Source organism: Gorilla gorilla, chromosome 1 (assembly GCF_029281585.2).
Source record: "Gorilla gorilla gorilla isolate KB3781 chromosome 1, NHGRI_mGorGor1-v2.1_pri, whole genome shotgun sequence".
Lineage (NCBI taxonomy): Eukaryota > Metazoa > Chordata > Mammalia > Primates > Hominidae > Gorilla > Gorilla gorilla.
Genome location: NC_073224.2, coordinates 135,093,346 through 135,102,917, shown reverse-complemented (window position 1 = coordinate 135,102,917; position 9,572 = coordinate 135,093,346). Strand labels below are relative to the sequence as shown.

Below are 9,572 nucleotides of genomic sequence, written 5' to 3'. Positions count from 1 at the left end.
CCATGAAAACAAGATTAGAGAAAAAAGAATAAAAAGGAACAAACAAAGCCTTCAAAAAATATGGGACTATGTGAAAAGACCAAACTTACTTTTGGTTGGTGTACCTAAAAGTGGTGGGGAGAATGGAACCAAGTTGGAAAACACTCTTCAGGATATTATCCAGGAGAACTTCCCCAACCTAGAAAGACAGACCAACATTCAAATTCAGGAAATACAGAGAACACCACAAAGATACTCCTGAACTAGAGCGACCACAAGGCACATAATCGTCAGAATCACCAAGGTTGAAATGAAGTAAAAAATGTTAAGTGCAACCAGAGAGAAAGGTCGGGTTACCTACAAAGGGAAGCCCATCAGACTAACAGCAAATCTCTCTGCAGAAACCATACAAGCCAGAAGAGAGTGGGGACCAATATTGAACATTCTTAAAGAAAAGAATTTTCAACCCAGAATTTCATATCCAGTCAAACTAAGCTTCATAAGCGAAGGAGAAATAAAATCCTTTACAGAGAAGCAAATACTGAGAAATGTTGTCACCACCAAGACTGCCTTACAAAAACTCCTGAAGGAAGCACTAAATATGGAAAGGAATAACCGGTACCAGCCACTGCAAAAACATGCCAAATTGTAAAGACCATCGAAACTATGAAGAAACTGCATCAACTAACAAGCAAAATAACTAGCTAGCAGCAAAATGATAGGATCAAATTCACACATAACAATATTAACCTTAAATGTAAATGGGCTAAATGCCCCAATTACAAGATACAGACTGGCAAATTGGATAGAGTCAAGACCCATCAGTGTGCTGTATTCAGAAGACCCATCTCACATGCAAAGACACACATAGGCTCAAAATAAAGGGATGGAGAAATATTTACCAAGCAAATGGAAAGAAAACAAAGCAGGAATTGCAATCCTGGTCTCTGATAAAACAGACTTCAAACCAACAAAGATCAAAAGAAACAAAGAAGGCCATTACATAATGGTAAAGGGATGAATGCAACAAGAAGAGCTAACTATCCTAAACATATTTGCACCTAATGCAGGAGCATCCAGATTGATAAAGCAAGTTCTTAGAGATCTACAAAGAGGCTTAGACTCCCACACAATAATAGTGGGAGACTTTAACACCACACTCTCAATATCAGACAGATCAACAAGACAGAAAATTAACAAAGATATTCAGGACTTGAACTCAGCTCTGGACCAAGTGGACCTAATAGACATCTACAGAACTCTCCACCCCAAATCAACAGAATATACATTCTTCTCAGCACCACATCACACTTATCCTAAAATTGACCACATTATTGGAAATAAAACACTCCTCAGCAAATGCAAAAGAATGGAAATCATAACAAACAGGCTCTCAGACCACAGTGCAATCAAATTAGAACTCAGGATTAAGAAACTCACTCAAAACCACACAACTGCATGGAAACTGAACAACCTGCTGCTGAATGACTATGGGGTAAATAACGAAATGAAGGCAGAAATAAAGATGTTATTTGAAACCAATGAGAACAAAGATACAACGTGCCAGAATCTCTGGGACAAAGCTAAAGCAGTGTTTAGAGGGAAATTTATAGTACTAAATGCCCACAGGAGAAAGCGGGAAAAATCTAAAATCGACACCCTAACATCACAATTAAAGAACTAGAGAAGCAAGAGCAAACAAATTCAAAAGATAGCAGAAGACAAGAAATAATTAAGATCAGAGCAGAAAAGAAGAAGATAGAGACACAAAAAATCCTTCAAAAGAATCAATGAATCCAGGAGGTGTTTTTTTTAAAAGATTAACAAAATTGATAGATCACTAGCCAGACTAATAAAGAAGAAGAGAGAAGAATCAAATAGACACAATAAAATATGATAAAGGTGAGATCACCACTGATCCCACAGAAATACAAACTACCATCAGAGAATACTATAAACACCTCTACACAAATAAATTAGAAAATCTAGAAGAAATGGATAAATTCCTGGACACATACACCCTCTCAAGACTAAACCAGGAAGAAGCTGAATCCCTGAATAGACCAATGACAAGTTCTAAAATTGAGGCAATAATTAATAGCCTACGAACCAAAAAAAGCCCAGGATCAGATCGATTTACAGCCGAATTCTACCAGAGGTACAAAATAAGAAGAGCTATTTATGACAAACTCACAGCCAATATCACACTGAAGGGGCAAAATCTGGAAGCGTTCCCTTTGAAAACCAGCACAAGAGAAGTATGCCCTCTCTCACCAATCCTGTGCAACATAGTATTGGAAGTTCTTGCCAGGGCAATCAGGAGAGAGAAGGAAATAAAGGGCATTCAAATAGGAAGAGAGGAAGTCAAATTGTCTCTGTTTGCAGATGACATGATGGTATATTCAGAAAACCCCATTCTCTCAGCCCCAAATCTCCTTAAGCTGATAAGCAACTTCAGCAAAGTCTCAGGATAAAAAAACAATGTGCAAAAATCACAAGCATTCCTATACACAAGTAATAGACAAACAGCCGAATCATGAATGAACTCCCATTCAAAATTGCTACAATGAGAATAAAATCCCTGGGAATACAACTTACATGGGATGTGAAGGACCTCTTCAAGGAGAACTACAAATCACTGCTCAAGGAAATGAGAGAGGACACAAACAAATGGAAAAACATTCCATGCTCATGGATAGAAAGAATCATTATCGTGAAAATGGGCATACTGCCCAAAGTAATTTATAGTTTCAATGCTATCCCCATCAAGCTACCATTGACTTTCTTCATAGAATTAGAAAAAACTACTTTAAATTTCATATGGAAACAAAAAGCCCGTATAGCCAAACAATGCTAAACAAAAAGAACAAAGCTGGAGGCATCATGCTACCTGACTTCAAACTATGCGACAAGGCTACAGTAACCAAAACATCATGGTACTGGTACCAAAAGAGATATATAGACCAATGCAACAGAACAGAGACCTCAGATGTAATGCCACACATCTACAACCAACTGATCTTTGACAAACCTGACAAAAACAAGCAACGGGAAAAGGATTCCCTATTTAATAAATGGTGTTTGGAAAACTGGGTAGCCATATGCAGAAAACTGAAACTGGATCCCTTCCTTACGCCTTATACAAAAATTAACACAAGGTGGAGTACATACTTAAACGTAAGACCTAAAACCATAAAAACCCTAGAAGAAAACCTAGGCAATACCATTCAGGACATAGGCATGGGCAAAGACTTCATGACTAAAACACCAAAAGTAATGGCAACAAAAGCCAAATTGACAAATGGGATCTAATTAAACTAAATTTTAGATTTAATTAATGTGCTTTCTGCACAGCAAAAGAAATTACCATAGGAGCGAACAGGCAACCTACAGAATGGGAGAAAATTTTTGCCATCTATCCATCTGACAAAGGGCTAATATCCAGAATCTACAAGGAAATTAAACAAACTTACAAGAAAAAAACAACCCCATCAAAAAGTGGGTGAAGGATATGAACAGACACTTCCCAAAAGAAGACATTTATGCAGCCAATAAACATTAGTCATCACTGGTCATTACAGAAATGCAAATCAAAACCACAATGAGATACCATCTAACACCAGTTAGAATGGTGCTCATTAAAACTCAGGAAACAACAGATGCTGGAGAGGATGTGGAGAAATAGGAACACTTTTACACTGTTGGTGGGAGGGTAAATTAGTTCAACCATTGTGGAAGACAGTGTGGCAATTCCTTAAGTATCTAGAACTAGAAATACCATTTGACCCAGCAATCCCACTACTGGGTATATACCCAAGGGATTATACATCATTCTACTATAAAGACACATGCACATCTATGTTTATTGTAGCACTATTCACAATAGCAAAAACTTGGAACCAACCCAAATGCCTATCAATGCTTGACTGGATAAAGAAAATATGGTGTAAAAAAGGATGAGTTCATGTCTTTTGCAGGGACATGGATGAAGCTGGAAACCATCATTCTCAGCAAACTAACACAGGAACAGAAAACCAAACACTGCATGTTCTCACTCGTAAGTGGGAGTTGAACAATGAGAACACATGGACACAGGGAGGGGAACATCACACACTGGGGCTGGTCCAGGAATGGGGGGCTAGGGGAGTGATAGCATTAGGAGAAATACCTATTGTAGGTGACAGGTTGATGGGTGCAGCAAACCACCATGGCACGTGTATACCTATGTAACAAACCTTCACGTTCTGCACAGGTATCCTGGAACTTAATGTATAATAAAAAAAAGTAAATAAATAAAAATTAAATTTTTAAAAAGGTGCATTGGCAATTAAATAAAATTGTAGATATTTATTTAGAGTCCAGGAATATGCTCAAATTGTGTTCTATGACCTAGAAGTTTTAAATATCGTAGAGTGGACTCACATTTTTTAAATTGTGATAGATAAGCAGGTAGGAGATTTCTGCCAAATCAAAATCATCCCATAGACCTATCTTCCCTTTGACATGTGCAAAGCTGAATTGCCAGATTTGGGTCTTGAACATTGAGATGTATTCACATTTTCACCATCTCATTATTTTGACAGTGTGTCTGGGAGAGCTGAAATACAGCAGATGTTACAGGAGTTATAAATATTGGCCACATGAGCCTTCAAACACATAACTCCAGAAAATTTCCTTGGATCACAATAGTCTGAGAATTTCAGTCAGTTATGACTCATCGATTAGAGATTTGCTTTATAGGAAAACAAGCACCAGTATGATACTGCTATTTTGAGTGGATCTCATTGTAAGCCTATGACTACTCATAATTAAATATTTATGTATATGTATATACATACATCAAATGTACATAAATATTTATATGCACATATTAAATATGTATATGTATATACACATATAGATATATAATACACGTTTGTATGTAGCATATAAGCAAACTTAACACTGAATATTTAACTGCTATGAGAATAGTGCAGCTTTTCAGATTTCAGCTCTGTAATAACTGACATTTTTCATACATTTTCTTTGCTGCAAACAACGCAAGACCTACTAAAATGGTAGGGCATTGAATTTCCTTTGGTTTCTGTCTCTTCCCCATGGATGCCTGCCTCCCGTGTTTTTCCTGTTGCATCCTGACTGTTTTCAAAATACTGGGGTCTAGTGCCAGCTCCCTTGCCCATTTTTTTCCAAGACTTCTCTATCTAAGCAAGCCTTCTACAATCAGTTCACTCTTTGCCCAGATACTCTTCTCTCCATGTCAGAACGTGGAGATAGTGTGATGTGACTTTTTTAGCCTGGTAAGCCATCACCTATTTTGTGTACAAGTAACACATTCTCTGGGCTAAGTATCCCAATTCTGATTGTGGGATAACACTGCATTCCCCTTCATTACATTTCTGACTTTACTTCTCCATTATAATTTATTTTACATTTCTATGGGGTTAGTAAGCATCTCCTCCTTTGTGAAGTCTTTTCCCCACTTTCTACACTTCCTCAAGGGTAAAAATGTTGGTTTCTCCTGTTTTGTAGCACACCACTTAGCACCTTAGCTTAGTGCAGGGTGGTGGGTTTGCTCCTTAAATATCTGCTAAGTGAAGAGACAGAATCTAAATGAGTGACTAACACACTAAGAATTATTTTTTGAAAACTCTGAAGAAAACTTATGTAACTGTGTCAGGAGCTCCGCTGAGCTGAGGAGAGCTGAAATCTCAGATGCTCAAGTAGCCAATCAAAGCAACAAACCCAAAATAAAAGTAACAAACAAACCTTTAATTTCTGATTGAGATAGTATAAGCAAAAGGCTAATACCAGAGATTATGCTGAACCCCCAGCCCCACCCCTATTCCATTTTCTCCCCAAGGACACCTGTTGAAGGTCAGGGGGCTCAGCACAGACAATGGGGTCATCTCAATGCCCAGGGAGCTCCCCCACAAAAAAAATCCTGCAGTTTTATGGACCTGGGACAGGATGAGAGAAAAGCAAAGGGCAAAGAGTAGAAAAGTACTGAGTTAGAGTGAGGAAAAGTATCTTCAACTTTTCCCCTTCCTTACTCGAATTTTATAAAAAGGTCTCTGGAGACCCCAAATAAAGATACCTAGGGCTGGAAGTGTCTGGGCTGAAAGTGCGAATATGTGTAAGGCAGACACACAGAGGGGCTTGAGTGTTTGACTGCAGCTCCCCTTTGACACTGGAAGGTATCGTCTGTTCACCGTGTCTGGTATGGGGATGTGAGGATGGGTTTTCCCCATCAGGCCTGTCAGTTAAATAAAGCCTTTGTAATTGTCTATGGCCAGAAGTAAGAAATCATCTGTAGATTTTTTAACCAGGAGCCAGATTTCTCAAACTTAACATGAACTATGTAAAGTCTGCAAATGTTAATTGTGGTCTCCATGCAATGTAATAGATCATTAAAATTTGTCGGGTGCTGTGGCTCACACCTATAATCGCAGAACTTTGAGAGAGGGAGTTGGGTAGACCTCTTGAGCCCAGGAGTTTGAGACCATCCTAGGCAACATGGCAAAACCTCGTCTGCCAAAAATACAAAAATTAGTAGGCATGGTGGTGGTGCATGCCTGTAGTCCCAGCTATTCCAGAGGGTGAGGTGGGAGGATCACTTGAGCCCAGGAGTTTGAGGCTGCAGTGAGCTGTGGTTGCTCCAGTGCACTCCAATCTGGGCGACAGTAAGTCAGCGAGACCCTGTTCCCCCTACAAACAAAACAAAACAAAAAAATTAATTCTTCTCGTATCACTGAAATCTGTGCCATTTGATCAACATCTACCCTTCCCCTATTTCCACACTCACCTCTCAACCTCTGGTAATCACCTTTCTAGTCTGATTCTATGAAATTGACATTTTTAGATCCCAGACATAAGTGAGATTGTATTTCACGATTGCTAACATAATGAATGTTAAATGTTCTTGCTACAAAAAAAGTTGGTCAGGTGATGGATATGTTGATTAGCTTGATGTAATCATTCTACAGCATATACATATAATAAAACACATTATATCTCATAAATATATACAATTATTATTTGTCAATAAAAATAAATAAAACCTACAAATAATTATTTAGGAGCTGTTTGAGGATTTTCTTTGTTTTGTACTTGTTGAGTTTCACTAGACTTTATCCTCTCTCCTCTATGTAGAGAAAATTATAAAACACTGTGTTAACTATGAACATTTTTCTCTACAAATGTAGAATGAAGATATATATCTTTTAAAGAAACAATGCACATGATTCTTATGAGATAGCATACACATCTTTTAAGATTGGAAGCATCCAAATTATTTTATGACACTTTAAGGTAACAGGGAAAACCTTGTTTAATAGAATTGCAACACTCAGTGTTCTGTAGCAAATTATTTTCTCTTTTAATGACATTTATTTTTACCAAAACACTAGCATGCTGTGTTTATCTAGACGTGACACCTCTTGTAACACTCTCTTCTCTTCAGTTTTTTAAAAAAACTTATATATATATTTTTTTCTTTAAAAGTTGATTATATAGAAAAATTGCCTGAACATTAGAAGAAAGCAATTGATAGACATGTACTGCTTTAAATATTTTGAGAAGCATCTGGAATAAGTTCAGTCTTAGTCACTTTCTACACTTTTCTGACCTTCAAGATGAGGCTCAGTATATATCTAAGGAGTAGTCGAGAAGGAATGAATGAATAAATGAGTTCCCCCATTGTGCTGGTTTTGGTGCCCACCATAAATCTCTGCAGAGGATTATTTTTCTTTGGCATCCATTGCTGTTATATGATTCCTCATGCTCTTCTCCCATTCTCTGCCCAGTTTATAGTTGTGGGTGAAATGTCCTGTGGGAAAAAAAAGGAAGGGAATCAGCAATTATGCAAAAAGCTACGATGTAGTACAAAGACTATTGCCACATAAGAGGAAACTATTATGTTTGTTAAAAATACAAAGAGAGGAAAATGGTTCTTAATTTGAGTCCCACATGTACCATTTCAGTTTTGTTACACTGAGAAAAAGATATTTAAAAGTAAACTACATATTTTTTTCTAAAACATTTGTGAGATGACTAAATAATAAAAACAAAACTCCTGATGAAGTCAGAATTATAATTACTAGCATATGGCATAAACACACTCTAAATCTCCGTTTCTCCAGATTTATAATGGGAATAAAAAAAGTAACTGCATCATAAGGCACATTGTAACCACAGTAAATGTTTGCTATTATTAGCATTCAAAAATTCACATTTTTAACAAACCATCCTTGTAACATCCTCAGAGAAATAAATGTTCAAAGTGCATAAAATACATAAACAAACATACAAATATTCAATAGATGACTGAATCTACATAAAATAAAAAATAGGTTTATTTTTGTTCTAAATGATTGCACATTTCTATATATATAAAGAAAATACAACTTTTCTGAAGAAACCCTAAACTTAAAGAAAAATTGCCTTGTATGCAAAATAATTTGACTTTATTCTTTTATTTCAAATATGCATACTTTCTCATATATTACAAAAATGAAAAATTTTCGATTTCAATGCTATTTTGGGAAAGTCTCAAAACTGTATCCTACTCTCTGCCCCAGCTTTTTTTTTTTTTTTTTTTTTTAGATGGTAGTCTCCCTCTGTCACCCAGGCTGGAGTGCAGTGGCGCTCTCTCTGCTCACTGCAAGCTCCCGCTCCCAGGTTCACACCATTCTCCTGCCTCAGCCTCCCGAGTAGCTGGGACTACAGGTGCCTGCCACCACGCCTGGCTAATTTTTTTTTTTTTTGTATTTTTAGTAGAGATGGGGTTTCACTGTGTTAGCCAGGATGGTCTCGATCTCCTGACGTCGTAATCCGCCTGCCTCGGCCTCCCAAAGTGCTGGGAATACAGGCATGAGCCACTGCGCCAGGCCTCTGCCCCAGCTTTTAATAAAAATTCCACTTTTATAATTTCTATATGCAATGCATTAATAGTATATGTGAGTCTCACTTTTTCCCAATTGATGATCAATAATCCTATTTGTCTATAATTGATTGTCAATCCCATTTCCTGAAGTAATCCTCTTAACTTTGTTGTTAAATCTCCTTAGCCTTGCATCTCCAACTTGCTTCCTTTATTCTTGCAAATAGTATTTATTATTTCAAAAAATATGAGGCCACTGGATACATCTTTCACTCAATTTCCTCTTTCTCCCTCTTGCTTCATCTCTTCCATCTTAGACAGAAAAGTATCATTTCTCTCCTTTAGACTCTCTTCTCTAATGAGCTTGTTCTATTTTATTTACTTTCTCTGCAAATTCATTCCATGTCCTATACTCTCTGATTATGACTTATTCCATGTATTTATCTCTTCCACAAACCCACAACACATTAGTAACCTTATAATAATAAATAGCTTACCTCATATCTTCCTATTATTCCTGCCACCATATCATTTTCTTACTTATATATTCACAGTCTTCTTGATTTTGAGATTTAAAATACATGTGCTGCCTCCACATTTTGATGTTCCCTTTTCATTATATAACTACCTAATTTATATATAATGAGACAGCATTATGAGTCCCTTAAAAACTTAATCCAATGGATTATTTTATTATCCTACCTTTCAAGAGCAC

General features: G+C 36.9%; 1 long non-coding RNA gene across 1 annotated transcript in view; it reads right to left on the bottom strand.

The window, feature by feature from the left end:
* Nucleotides 1-5,848: 5,848 nt before the first annotated feature.
* Nucleotides 5,849-9,572, bottom strand: part of LOC129529876 (uncharacterized) — a 105,883-nt gene continuing 102,159 nt past the window's right edge. The window contains exons 4-5 of the long non-coding RNA XR_010133661.1: nt 7,697-7,804; nt 5,849-6,684 (exon numbers count right to left, since the gene is read on the bottom strand). This is a non-coding gene — a long non-coding RNA (uncharacterized lncRNA). The remainder of the gene's footprint in view (nt 6,685-7,696; nt 7,805-9,572) is intronic.